This window comes from Onychomys torridus, chromosome 19 (assembly GCF_903995425.1).
Source record: "Onychomys torridus chromosome 19, mOncTor1.1, whole genome shotgun sequence".
NCBI lineage: Eukaryota > Metazoa > Chordata > Mammalia > Rodentia > Cricetidae > Onychomys > Onychomys torridus.
The window spans coordinates 11496260-11507461 of record NC_050461.1 but is presented as its reverse complement, the minus strand read 5'-3'; the positions used below and the strand labels follow the sequence as shown (position 1 = coordinate 11507461).

The 11202-nt window shown below is 48.9% G+C and overlaps 1 protein-coding gene and 1 long non-coding RNA gene across 2 annotated transcripts in view; one reads left to right on the top strand and one right to left on the bottom strand.

Moving 5' to 3' along the window:
- Positions 1-1647: 1647 nt before the first annotated feature.
- LOC118570255 lies at positions 1648-10712 on the bottom strand. Its single transcript, XR_004943169.1, has 3 exons — positions 10680-10712; positions 5089-5349; positions 1648-3183 (listed from the first exon to the last, which is right to left on the bottom strand). It is a non-coding gene; the product is annotated as an uncharacterized LOC118570255 (long non-coding RNA).
- Traf3ip2 (TRAF3 interacting protein 2) overlaps positions 2910-11202 on the top strand; it is a 41518-nt gene continuing 33225 nt past the window's right edge. The window contains 1 exon segment of the mRNA XM_036168638.1: positions 2910-3274. The gene's annotated coding sequence lies outside the window, so the exon portion shown is untranslated.

Sequence of the window (11202 nt, the reverse complement as noted above, 5' to 3'; positions counted from 1 at the left end):
TCCTCCTCCTCCTCCTCTTCTTCTTTTCTTCTTCTTCTTCTTTTTCTTCTTCTTCTTCTTCTTCTCCTTCTCCTCTCTTCTTCTCCTCTTCTTCCTTCTCTCTCTCCTCCTTTTACTCCTCCTTCTCTCTCTCTTTCTCTCCCTCTCCTCCTCCTCTCTCTCTCTTTGCTTTCTACTTGCTCATCAAGATGTAAGCCCCCAGATGTTCCTGCCAACATAGCTTTGCTTAACCCCAATGGATTCTAACCCTCTGGAACAGTAAGCCCAGATTAAACACTTTCTTTTCTAAGATGGTATATTCTCACAGCAATAGAGATGCAACCATGTCCTAACTAACAAAGACACAGAAACCCTTATGTAGTTAGAGAGCTTCTCTCCAGGTGCCACCAAGCCCCCGCGGTCCCATAACCCACGTATGAAATAATCATACGGCCATTTATATTATTTAAACTGCTTGGCCATTAGCTCAGGCCTACCATTGTCTAGCTCTTACTCTTATATGTAGCCCATTTCTATTAATCTATATTTTGCCACATGGCTCGTGGCTTACCAGTACCTTACATCTTGTCATGGCCGCGGCTGGCAGTCTATCCTCAGCCTTCCTGTTCCCCACCTTCTCCTCTTTCTTGTCCCGCCTACCTTATCCTTCCTGCCTGGCTACTGGCCAATCAGTACTTTATTTATTTTAACCAATCAGAGCAACACATTTGACATACAGAACACCCCACAGCAGCCTTAAGCCTGGCACACGTAAATCCTCTACTAGAAGGGAGATGATTGGCCCGTACCTTGACTCCACATGGTCTGGTATTTTTTACTTCGGCGTGACAGGCACAGTCAGGGCCCTGCCTGTTTATTGCTTCCTTCCTTCCCCTCTTGAGAATTGTCAAGAGTTGTGTAAAGACGGTGAACTACTTAAGCTCCACTTAGACTTGTAGGAAACACAGGCCAGAGCTGAGCAGCCAAGGGCGGAAAGAGGCAACCTGGAAGTGAGACAGTGTGAGTTTGACTGTTCCACAAATTAGCCATGTACCCTCCAAGAAGTTACTAGATGTCTCTGAGCCTGCGCTCCTCGAAGGTACAATGGGAATGACAGCCACTGCACCTCACAGGACTGCTCTCGAGATTAAAGGTGTACAAAGGTCTTCGGGGAAAACTGCTCCCTGGGAGGCTACACATGGGCATCTGGATGGCAGTGGGAAGCATCCAGGAACGGGAGGTGTTTATGTCCCAGACCTCAGGCATGCCCTCTGTCATCCGTATTTCAGTCAAACCTTAGCATGCTCAGACAGAAGTTTCTCAGTCCAGGAGACTCTCTATAAACAGTTTACATCCTTGAGTTGCTTTCCAGGAGGGGCCCAGCAGAGGCTGTGAGCAAGGAGCCATTATCCCGTTCCCCAAGCTCAGGGTGGATTCAGAGAGGAGGGGGCCCAGCCACTGCATGCAGAGCTTCAGCGCTTGGTGCCTTTCCCACAGGCCCTCGGGTCACAGCTCTTAACTGGAAGAAAAGGCTGTCGGAACTCTCCTCATGGAAAGAGTTCCAAAAGGAGGAACTTTCTAGAAGCACTTCTGAGGTCTACCCAGCCCATTTAAGGACAGCTACACGAAATGAAAATGTCTTCCTCTCTCTTGCTCCCCATTCTGTCTCTTCCCTCCTCCCATGCCATGCTTCTCTCCTTTCCTGTCCTGATCTAACGCTGATAGCTACCCCCTCCCCTCCAGTTCTCTTGGTTTCAGCCATTCCACAAAGAATGTTGTCTTCCCTCACCTCCTCAAAAGACTGGATAATAGTTTTTGAAGCAGAAAATTCAAGGCTGAGGGAATCAGTCTGGGAATAACAGGCCTGTGTAATGAGGAGGTCCAGCTTCAAGCATTTCTGACTTGATCATTCAACATGTATAGAGTGATTGTCTACAATGTCACAGGCAATGGCCTAGATGCTGGGGACACGTAAACATCTGTGTGTGTGTGTGTGTGTGTGTGTGTGTGTGTGTGTGTGATCATATGTATTATCAAAAATAATGTTTCATTAAATAATTTCTCAGAGCCTCTTTTCCATGTTAATTTTTACAAATAACAAATCCACATATTTATTATTTTAACATCTACATAGCACTTCATTGTAAAAACACACCACAGTGTGCGCATACCACCTTTATTATGATTGTTTAAAAAATGAGCCTCTAGGGGTTGGGGATTTAGCTCAGTGATAGAGCGCTTGCCTAGCAAGTACAAGGCCCTGGGTTCGGTCCTCAGCTCTGAAAAAAACGAGCCTCATTCCCTTTGCATATGATATGTGGAGCAACTTGGGTAGACCTGGTATAACCTGGTTGGGAGTCTTCTAGGTCTTGTCCCCTCCATGAGAGTGGGAAGACAGACAGATTCCAGGGCTGGTTCAGTCTGAGACACCTTCTACAGGTGGTCGAGTCCAGCAGCTGGTGTGCAGTGAAGAGCCTTGCTGCCCTGTGACATGACTGAGTTCACACCTGGACTGGCTCCCACCACCCTCCAGTGCACAGGAAATCACCTGGATTTATATTATCCAAACACATTGCTGCAGCAGCAGCATCCTGCCTCTCGGATCCCCCTGTGTGCAATAAATTCTGTAGGCAACTGAATAAACAGAGGAAAAGGAAGAAAGACACTTAAGATTGTGAAATGAGAAGCCAGAGGGGTGTGTGTGTGTGTGTGTGTGTGTGTGTGTGTGTGTGTGTGTGTGTTCATACACTCCTGCACAGAGCTGTATAGGCAGTGAATCCTTGCTCCTTAGTTATGGGCAGCACATGTGTTTTAGGTAGTTAAAGGACACAGTAAAAAACTCTTGCTTCATACTCCTTCCCATCATCAGGCCCCAGTGTCCTCATTTGAAGCTGCTAATGAATACACAGTCTGAACACTCAAGTTCAATCTCCCGGAGACACCTTCTCAGGCACCGCAGTCACCCCCGAGGCCGGGGCATTCCTCACAGTTTCTTATCTGGATGGTAAAATCAGGACGGCGCCTAATTGGTTGCTGACTCTCTCTGGTAAATGAAGGAGGTTTCTGTTTTAAGAAATAGAGAGACTTCTCAGCCGTTGATTCACTGCCCACGGGGAGCCTGCGGAGCAGCAGCTTCCTCTCCGTAGAGATTTGCATACAACATCCACTTCCTGCTTCACAGCCTGCTCCACCGCTTACCTGGACCTGGAGAGGGCGAGGGAGGTCTGAGCAAGGTGGAGCCCCAGAGCAGAGCCAGCGACCACCCCCCGGGCCTGCCTGTCAGTGGCGAGCGGAGGTGAGTGCTCTCACTGGTCCCTGCTTCGACCTCCTTAACCATGACGGGCTTTCCAGGCCACTGCCTTCTGCTTTGCCAGAATGTTCGGGCCTTACTTTCCTCCGCCCTGTCTCCACCTTTACCTCGTTCATCTGGAGACCAGCTCTGAGCTGAGACTCCAGCCGAGCTCCAGGAGGAAAGGCGGCTCTGGTTTAGAGTTTCAGGCAGGCCGAGCTGAGGTTAACTCTTTACTGAGAGGAGCACGCTAGGACCAGCTACTCCTAGTGTCTCCTCGAGTTTCCAACGCAAGAAATCAAGCTACCCATGGCGAGTTCAGGACTCGCCTGGACTAGTAGCAAGAGCCTGTCTTTTAAACAAATCGAACTTTCTCCGAGGAGGGAGCCGCGGTGGCAAGGATTAAGTAATTGGCTTCCAGCCCCAGACTCGTCAGTGACAGAGTGGGAAGGCCAACTCCCAGTTTTTCTCTATCCTGGTTTTATGCTGGGTGGGAAAAAAAAAAGTCAACATCACGTTCTTGGGTCAGGAAGTGCTCGACACAGCCCCCCACCCCCCTCCATTCTCCTTAGCCAGGCAATTGCTGGGTCTGGACAGTGCTGGGGGACACCAGGGGAGAAAAGCTTGATCTTAGAAGCCGCCTTCTTGTGACTTCCTAGTTCATGGTGGCCTATTAGACTAGGAAGTGAGTGAAAAGAGACCAAATTAATAATTTCAAAAGAGGTCAGAAAACTTGGTTCCAAGTTCTCCCTCCACTTTGTGTGGGTCCATCTCTTAGGCAATTCTCTTTGGCTCCCAGAAGCCTGGATTTCTTCATCCGCGGTGTGTGTGTGTGTGTGTGTGTGTGTGTGTGTGTGTGTGTGTGTACACTAACATGGTTATGTCTAAATTCCTTTCTAACAAAACAAGGCCAGGGCAGTCCCAGAAGGGTACCGTAATGGGTGGTCTTAGAAGACATGTTTTGTTTACTGATTATTACACATATAAATTTTACCTCCGCTACTAGTCCATTAGGAAGGTCTTTGCTTCTTACATTTTTCCAGCCCCCGGAACCTGGCATGCCATCAAACACATAGAGGTACTCAGGCTCCTCGCACATAAACTTTGAAAAAGTTTTTTGTTTCCCTCATCTGCTTTCCAGGCTGAAGGTAGAGCAACTGTCAGGGCACGCAGCTTGTGGTGGGCTGGGGGTGGGGGTGTCAGCTGCAGCTCTGCAGGAGGGCTGCCTAGAATCCAGCCATCATTTTTGGCCTTAACCACATAGGGGGAAATGGGATTTCTTGAATTTAGCTCATGTCCCATGTGTTTGCTGAGAGTCAAGGCCGGCTCCAGGGTTGGCAGCGGATCCTGCTTCAGAGGCCAGGAGCTGGAGCAGGAAGGCACTCCTGGCTCCAGCCGTCAGTGTGTGGGCCTTTAATGGGAGGGGAAAGGGACCAGTGAAACACATCCTAACACCATGTAAGGCTGGTGACTACGATTAGAGTCATTATTAGATGGCAGATCCACCCGGTCCTTAACCTTTTCCAAACCACTGCTTTAAAAAAAATTATTACTGTTTCTTTTGAGAAATTACTGACAGTAGAGTCCCAACGGGTTCTGGCTGAGGGGACAGCAGATTTGGGGCTTTGGGTATTGCTAAACTCTCTCTGGGGTATAAGGCTCTAGTATAGGCTCTGTAGTGTTTTTAGATGGTTCTCTGTAATCTGGAATAAGGGTACCAGACTTCTAACACATTTTGCTTGTGGCGAGTACCTGATTCTTATTTTAAATCTGAAGCGTTATCTTCTAAACCAGGGCAACAGCTCTGTGTGGCTGCCCACCTTGCTTTGATGGGTCAGGGCTCCACCACAGCTCTTCTTAAGCTGGTGCTGTTCTTCCCAGTCATTCCACAAGTGTGAGGAGATGGATGGGTGATGCAGCCATTGGGCTGTGTTCCCTGCGCAGGGCTGGCTAAGCAGGAGTGAAGTCTGGACAGGCTGCTGGAGGGAAAGCTTCCTCACTCAGGGATTCTCAGAGGTACCAAGACAAAGTGTTCAAGCCCGCACCTCCAAGGAAGAAGGCATTAGTGACTTTCAAATACACTGAAAATTAAAATTAAAAGAAGAGGAGAAAGTCATATTCCCGGGCATCGTTTAGCAGGCATTCAGCAAGATAGATGATGGTGGAGTGGTTTGTCTAAATTAAATCAATGTTTTACACGTGGCAGAATGGAAATCTCAGATAGGTCCTGAATTCAAATCATTTTCTGCTGCAGGCGGTTTTAGATTAACCTTTAAAAACATATATATATATATAAACTGTAGGCAACTGCTATAAGGAAAGGGCACAGAGGGAGGCACAGCCCAGTTCCAGTGCCTTTCCCATCCAACTAAATGACCTCTCATATTTGATCCTATTTCCCTATCAAAACAGTCCAGCTGGCTCTCCACAAGGAGCAGCCGATGGTTGGAATCTAGAAGCTGTCTCCCAGGCCTCTCCTGTTTCCCCTCAATGCTTTGTCACCCAGATATTTTTAGTTCATGAAACACAGGGTTTCTTCTCCCTCTCGAACAGACCTTGTCTCCTACCCAGCATGTCTCCTGGAGCCCATGTGTGCTCCCACCTCAGAGCTCTGCTCACTCTGCTGGTGTACATGCGTGCATGCAGGTGTGCACACAGACCTTCTAGGAGGCCACAGGCCATAAACCATCTGAGAACGGGTGGACTTCCATGCATGTGGCATCCTCAGCACGAGGCCACTTTGGCTTGATTCCCTGATGTCACTGCTGAGATCAAGCTGTTTGGATGGGTGGGAGGCCTTCCCCAGCCTGTCCTCCTCTTGTGCCCAGCGGACCTAGTCTACAAGGAGTCTTGGCAAGTCCCTGAGTGGTGAAGGGAACTTGGCTCCTGGGCCCGGCCTTCCACACTCTTCCTTTCCTCTCCAAGGGGAAGCAGGTCCCACTCCCATCTCGGAACTTTTCCTGAGTTGTCTGCCTAGACATCCTGGGCATGGCCCACCCTGCACATTCCCGCCTTCGTCCTGCAACAATCCCATTGACCCCTCCTGCACCTGTGACACGTGTAGATTACCGGGTCCTTCTCCCGTGGCAATAGCCATTCCCTTCTCGTCCTTCCTGCCCCACCTCTTCAGTCTGTGACCTGAACTGAATTAGGAGTCACAGATAGGAGCTTCAGAAAGACCACCTTCTGTGAAGCAAGCAAAAACTAACAGAGTAAGCAAACAATGGCAACAAAAGCTCCTGAGCTGCCCTGAGGTTGTTTCTCTAAATGTTTTTATTAGCAGCTCTCAAAGTGGTAGGCAGTCTGTTCCCAGAAGTCTCCTTCCACCCCACAAAGCAACTCAGCCCTGGAGTCCCCAAGGCCACTTCCGCAAGTCAGAGCAGAGCGTAATGACTGCCCTCAGCCCGATATGAGTCTTCCTGTGCAAAGTCCAGCAATGTCCCCTTGTCTCCACAGCTCACACTGCCTCAGAGCCTCTGGCAAACCCTAATGGAACAACTTCTCTCTCAGGGAAATTCTGCAAGTAAGCTTGGAAGGTTTGCTCACTGGAGTTTGAATCTGAGCTGACTGGTTCACCCCAAACCAAGCTTCCACTGTACAAACCAACCTTCTTGGTAATTTGCATACATTTTGACAGTAGACAAAGAAATTCATGAGTTTACAGATATTTCTAAAGATCTGTGATTTTTAGAGGCACTAAAAAAAAAAAAAATTACTCTTTTGGGGCTGGCAAGATGGCTCAGCTCGTAAAGGTGCTTGCCACCAAGCTGACAGCCTGGGTTTGATCCCTGGGATCGATTGGCAAGGTGGAAAAGGAAGAAGAGTCTCCTGCCCAATTGTCTTCTGACCTGTGCATGGGTGCCATGGCAACACACCACACAAAAAAATAAATAAATGTACAAAGAAAATTTAAATTATTCTCTAGAGAGTAAAAAATACCTCGAGACTCTGTAATTGCAAGTGTCTGATCCAAATTAGATTTTAGGATCCTCCCAACTTCACATGTATATATTTGTTTATTATGGCCGCCTGAAATATCCATGCTATAAATCTCTAGGACTTTTCAACCCTATCAGTAACCCAAACAGTATTTAAAAAAATAACTAAAGAAATTCAGGACTGGAGTCAGATCCCCAGGACCCACGTAAGAGCCAAGTGGGTGTGGCAGCCCACCTAGAATCCCAGTGTTCGGGCGACGGAGACAGAGAACCCCCAGAGTCAGGTGACCAGCCACACTACCCACGAAGTCGAGGCGGGAGAGATCCTGCCTCCATACATAAGGTGGAGAGTGACCGAAGAAGGTACGTGGTGTCGGACCCTGCCACTGAGGGAGGCCTTGGCCTCCACACGCACACACACATGTACCCCCCACACAAACGAACTTACACACATACATATTTTAAAAATATCCAGCCTGATAGAGTGGTGAGTGCCTGTAACCTCAGCACTTAGGAGGTGGAGGCCGGAGGATCAGGATTTCAAGGCCAGGCTGGGCTCCCCAAGACCGAACCCCAATCCAATCAGTTGGTGATCAGCTCGTCTTGATTATTTAGGAGCTGCTAGGGCATTTGTTAATTACTCAAGCTGCTCACTCCTGCCCTTCCTCCGTTCCTCGCTATTTGTCTTCCTCCAGGGACACAACACTTTCATTCCATCCCATCCGTCCTTGCCCCATAGATGTCCCCTGGAAGCTGCCTCCTTCCCAGCTGCATGCCATTCATCACCACCCTTTGTGTGTGCTCTGTCATCCAGGTTTCAATTTATTTTGAATTCAGTTTATGATTAAAATTTAATGAGATCCAATCAGGTCCTTTTTTTTTTTTTTTTCAAATCAAGATGCCTCTGCAGTCTGGACGCACCCTCCATGGTAATGGCATGAGGGGAAAACACCCAGGCTTCCCCCTGTGGTGCCTGACCGAACACCGGAGGTGTCGTCCAGGTCCCTCCAGGTCAAGGTGAAGGCTCTGGAACTGAATTATCCCAGAGTTGCTAGTGGTTCCCGGCGGCTGCCTGCCCTCCGTCAGTGGAGACTGCTCAGCGCACAGGCTCTGAGGCTGAACTGCTCTGGCCATCGGACCTTGAGGAAGTTCTTTAACCTTTCTGTACCTCAGTTTCCCCATTATAAAATAAAATCAACAACAGCACCCATCCACTTAGCTCGCAGTGAGAACTAAGTGAGTTACTTTGCAGAAAAATCCTTGTAACTATTTTACATATAACAACCATTCAGTAAACATTAATAGGAGACAGGTAAGAGAGGGCAACGTTTCTTAACTAGATCCATTTGATTACATTTGCATTTTGCTACATCAGCATAAGCTTTATCAGCAGTCGGTGAACTGTAGCCCTCAGGCCAAAGGTAGCCCAGGAGGTCTTTCTGTACTAGCAGAGTGCTAAGAATCATCTTTATATTAATTAAAAACTGTTTTTCTTTTTATTGATTTTTTAGTTGTGTGTCGGGAGGGTGTGTGCATGTGAGTGCAGTTGCCTGTGGTGGCCAGAGGCACCATCCCTCTAGGCCTGCAGTTACCGGTTGTTCTAAGCCATCCAGCGTGGAAGCTGGCCTGCAAGAGCTGTGTACATGCCTAACCACTGAGCCATCTCTCCAGTCCCTATCATTTTTAAAGGGTTGTTAAAACAACAACAACAACAACAACAACAACAAAAGTTGTGAGGCTGTAGGAGATGACTGAGTGGGTAAGAGCCTTGCTGTGTAAGCATGAGGACCGGAGTTCAAGTCCCCAGAACCCATGGGAAAAGATGTGCATGGCTGTGCATGCCTGTAACCCAGTGCTGGGGGTCAGAGACTGGTGGATCCTACAACCTCACCTGCCAGTCAGCCTAGGTTCAGTGGGAGACTCTGCCTCAGGGGAGTAAAATAAAAACAACTTCTCTCTCTTCCATTGGTACACACCTGGCACACACACCTCTGCACACACACACACACACACACACACACACACACACACACACATACACACCCCACAGTGAAATACAAGGAAGACAACATATGAACCATGAAGCAGAAAGGATGTGCTATGTGGTCCTTTGTTGGGAAAATTTGCCAGCCCTGGATCTCGATGGTTTGTGGAAACTGCTGGAAGAGCCTCTGGTGTGGCCTTGGCAAAGCTCTTTAATGTGTGCCATTAAGAACAGCAGAATGGCCCCTCTCACCCTGCCTGCGGCCCAGGACCAGGTGTCAATCAAACGTGGTGGAGTCCCCTACACACACACACACACACACACACACACACACTTGCTGGTCACACAGCTACCATCTCCATACATTAGGTTTCGGGTGACACTTTTAGTAGCTGGTACACCTGCAGGCATGGCATCTAGAAAAACTATTCCAAAGCCAAGTCTCTTGCTGGCTTAAAAATAACTTAAGAATTGGATGTGGACCAGGCTCTGCATTGGGCATGCTGTACCTTTTTGGCCTCATAACACCCCTATAGGACAGAGTTCCTTCCTTTTTGTAGATGAGTCAAATGAGGCCTGGAGGGGTTAAGTGACTCTGTCATGGTCCTAACATTTAATTACACAGCTGGTAGGGAAGCAATCAAAATCCAGAAGTCTGCATCCAGAAGCAGTTAAGTTCTGTATGTACCTCACACCTGAGAAATACATGTTGATTCAGGCCAAGGACACCTGTAAGTCAGAGCTACAGTGAACTGTGAGCAGGCCAGGAGGTCCTTTCCCTTCTGTCCTGAGGGAGACTTGCTTCTCAAACAGGAAGGGGAAGGAAGCTGTGTGACTGAGGGACATGCAAGAAGGGAGGCCAGGATGACCAGAGGTCCTGGTGGGATCGTAAAGGGGCTGTGAAGGCTAAGGGGCCCCTTTCTGAGACTCTGTGAGTAAAGGTATGAGACACAGGAGGAAACGGATGTTTGGAAAGGATCTGAGCAGAGCTGATGGCAGCCCAAGGAGACTGGCTGGGCTGTGTACTGAGAAAGGCAGGAGCGAGGAGTGTGAGCAATTCCGTGAACGGTAAACCAGGGGCACACAGCCTCAGGGAGGATCTTTGGCTGCTGGAGAAGATCTTGTCCCAAAGCCAGTCCTGCTGGGGGTGTGGGAGGGTAGAGGATAACAGCCTCAGACCTGGGAGGGAAAAGGGGAGCTAGAGGTTTGGGGAGAGATGGAGAAGCTGACAGATGAGGAGGATGGAGAGGGCTGCAGAGATGGCTCAGTGATGAGAGGCTGCTGCCTGTATAGAGGACCCAGGTTCAGTTCCCAGTACCTGCGTGGTGGCTCATCATCACCTGTAACTCTAGTTCCAGGGGATCCAATGTCCTCTTCTGACCTCCAGTACCACCAGGCACAGATGTGGCGCCAAACATATAGACAGGCAAAACACTCACACACATGAAAAAAAAACAATAATTTAAAACAAAGACCCCACACTTGATACCTGCACGCAGGAGGCAGAGGGCCATAGCAAGCCCAGCCTGGTCTACGTAGAGTTGTTCCAGGGCAGCCACGGATACACAGTGAGACCCTCTCTCACAAAAGAAAAAAGAAGAGGGAATCCAAACACAAGAGCTGGAAACACAGCAAGTGCAGCTCTCGGCCCAAAGTGGGCGAGCCGGACTCCCAAAAGAAGGGCTGCTGTCTTTGGAGTCGGAGCAGAGGGCCTGTGAACCCCGCCATGTGCCGCACTGTGGCTGTTCACTGTGGCAGTCAATCTCTGTGGTAGTTGTTTGGTACCTAGCCTCGGGTTGCAGCTCAAGCCAGCCCCAGTGGGCCCTCTGTTACTGGTTTTTTGTATCTAAGGAGTTCACAGTCTCCTGGAGGTGGAGTGGGAGTCACGGTTGGCACTGGTTCTTCATCTTTGTGAACACCAGGGCAGCGGTGGAGTCTACATTTCTAACAGAGAGAGTCTGACCAGTAGATACACACTCAGTACAAATTAGAAAGGGGGCAGGCTGTTCTGG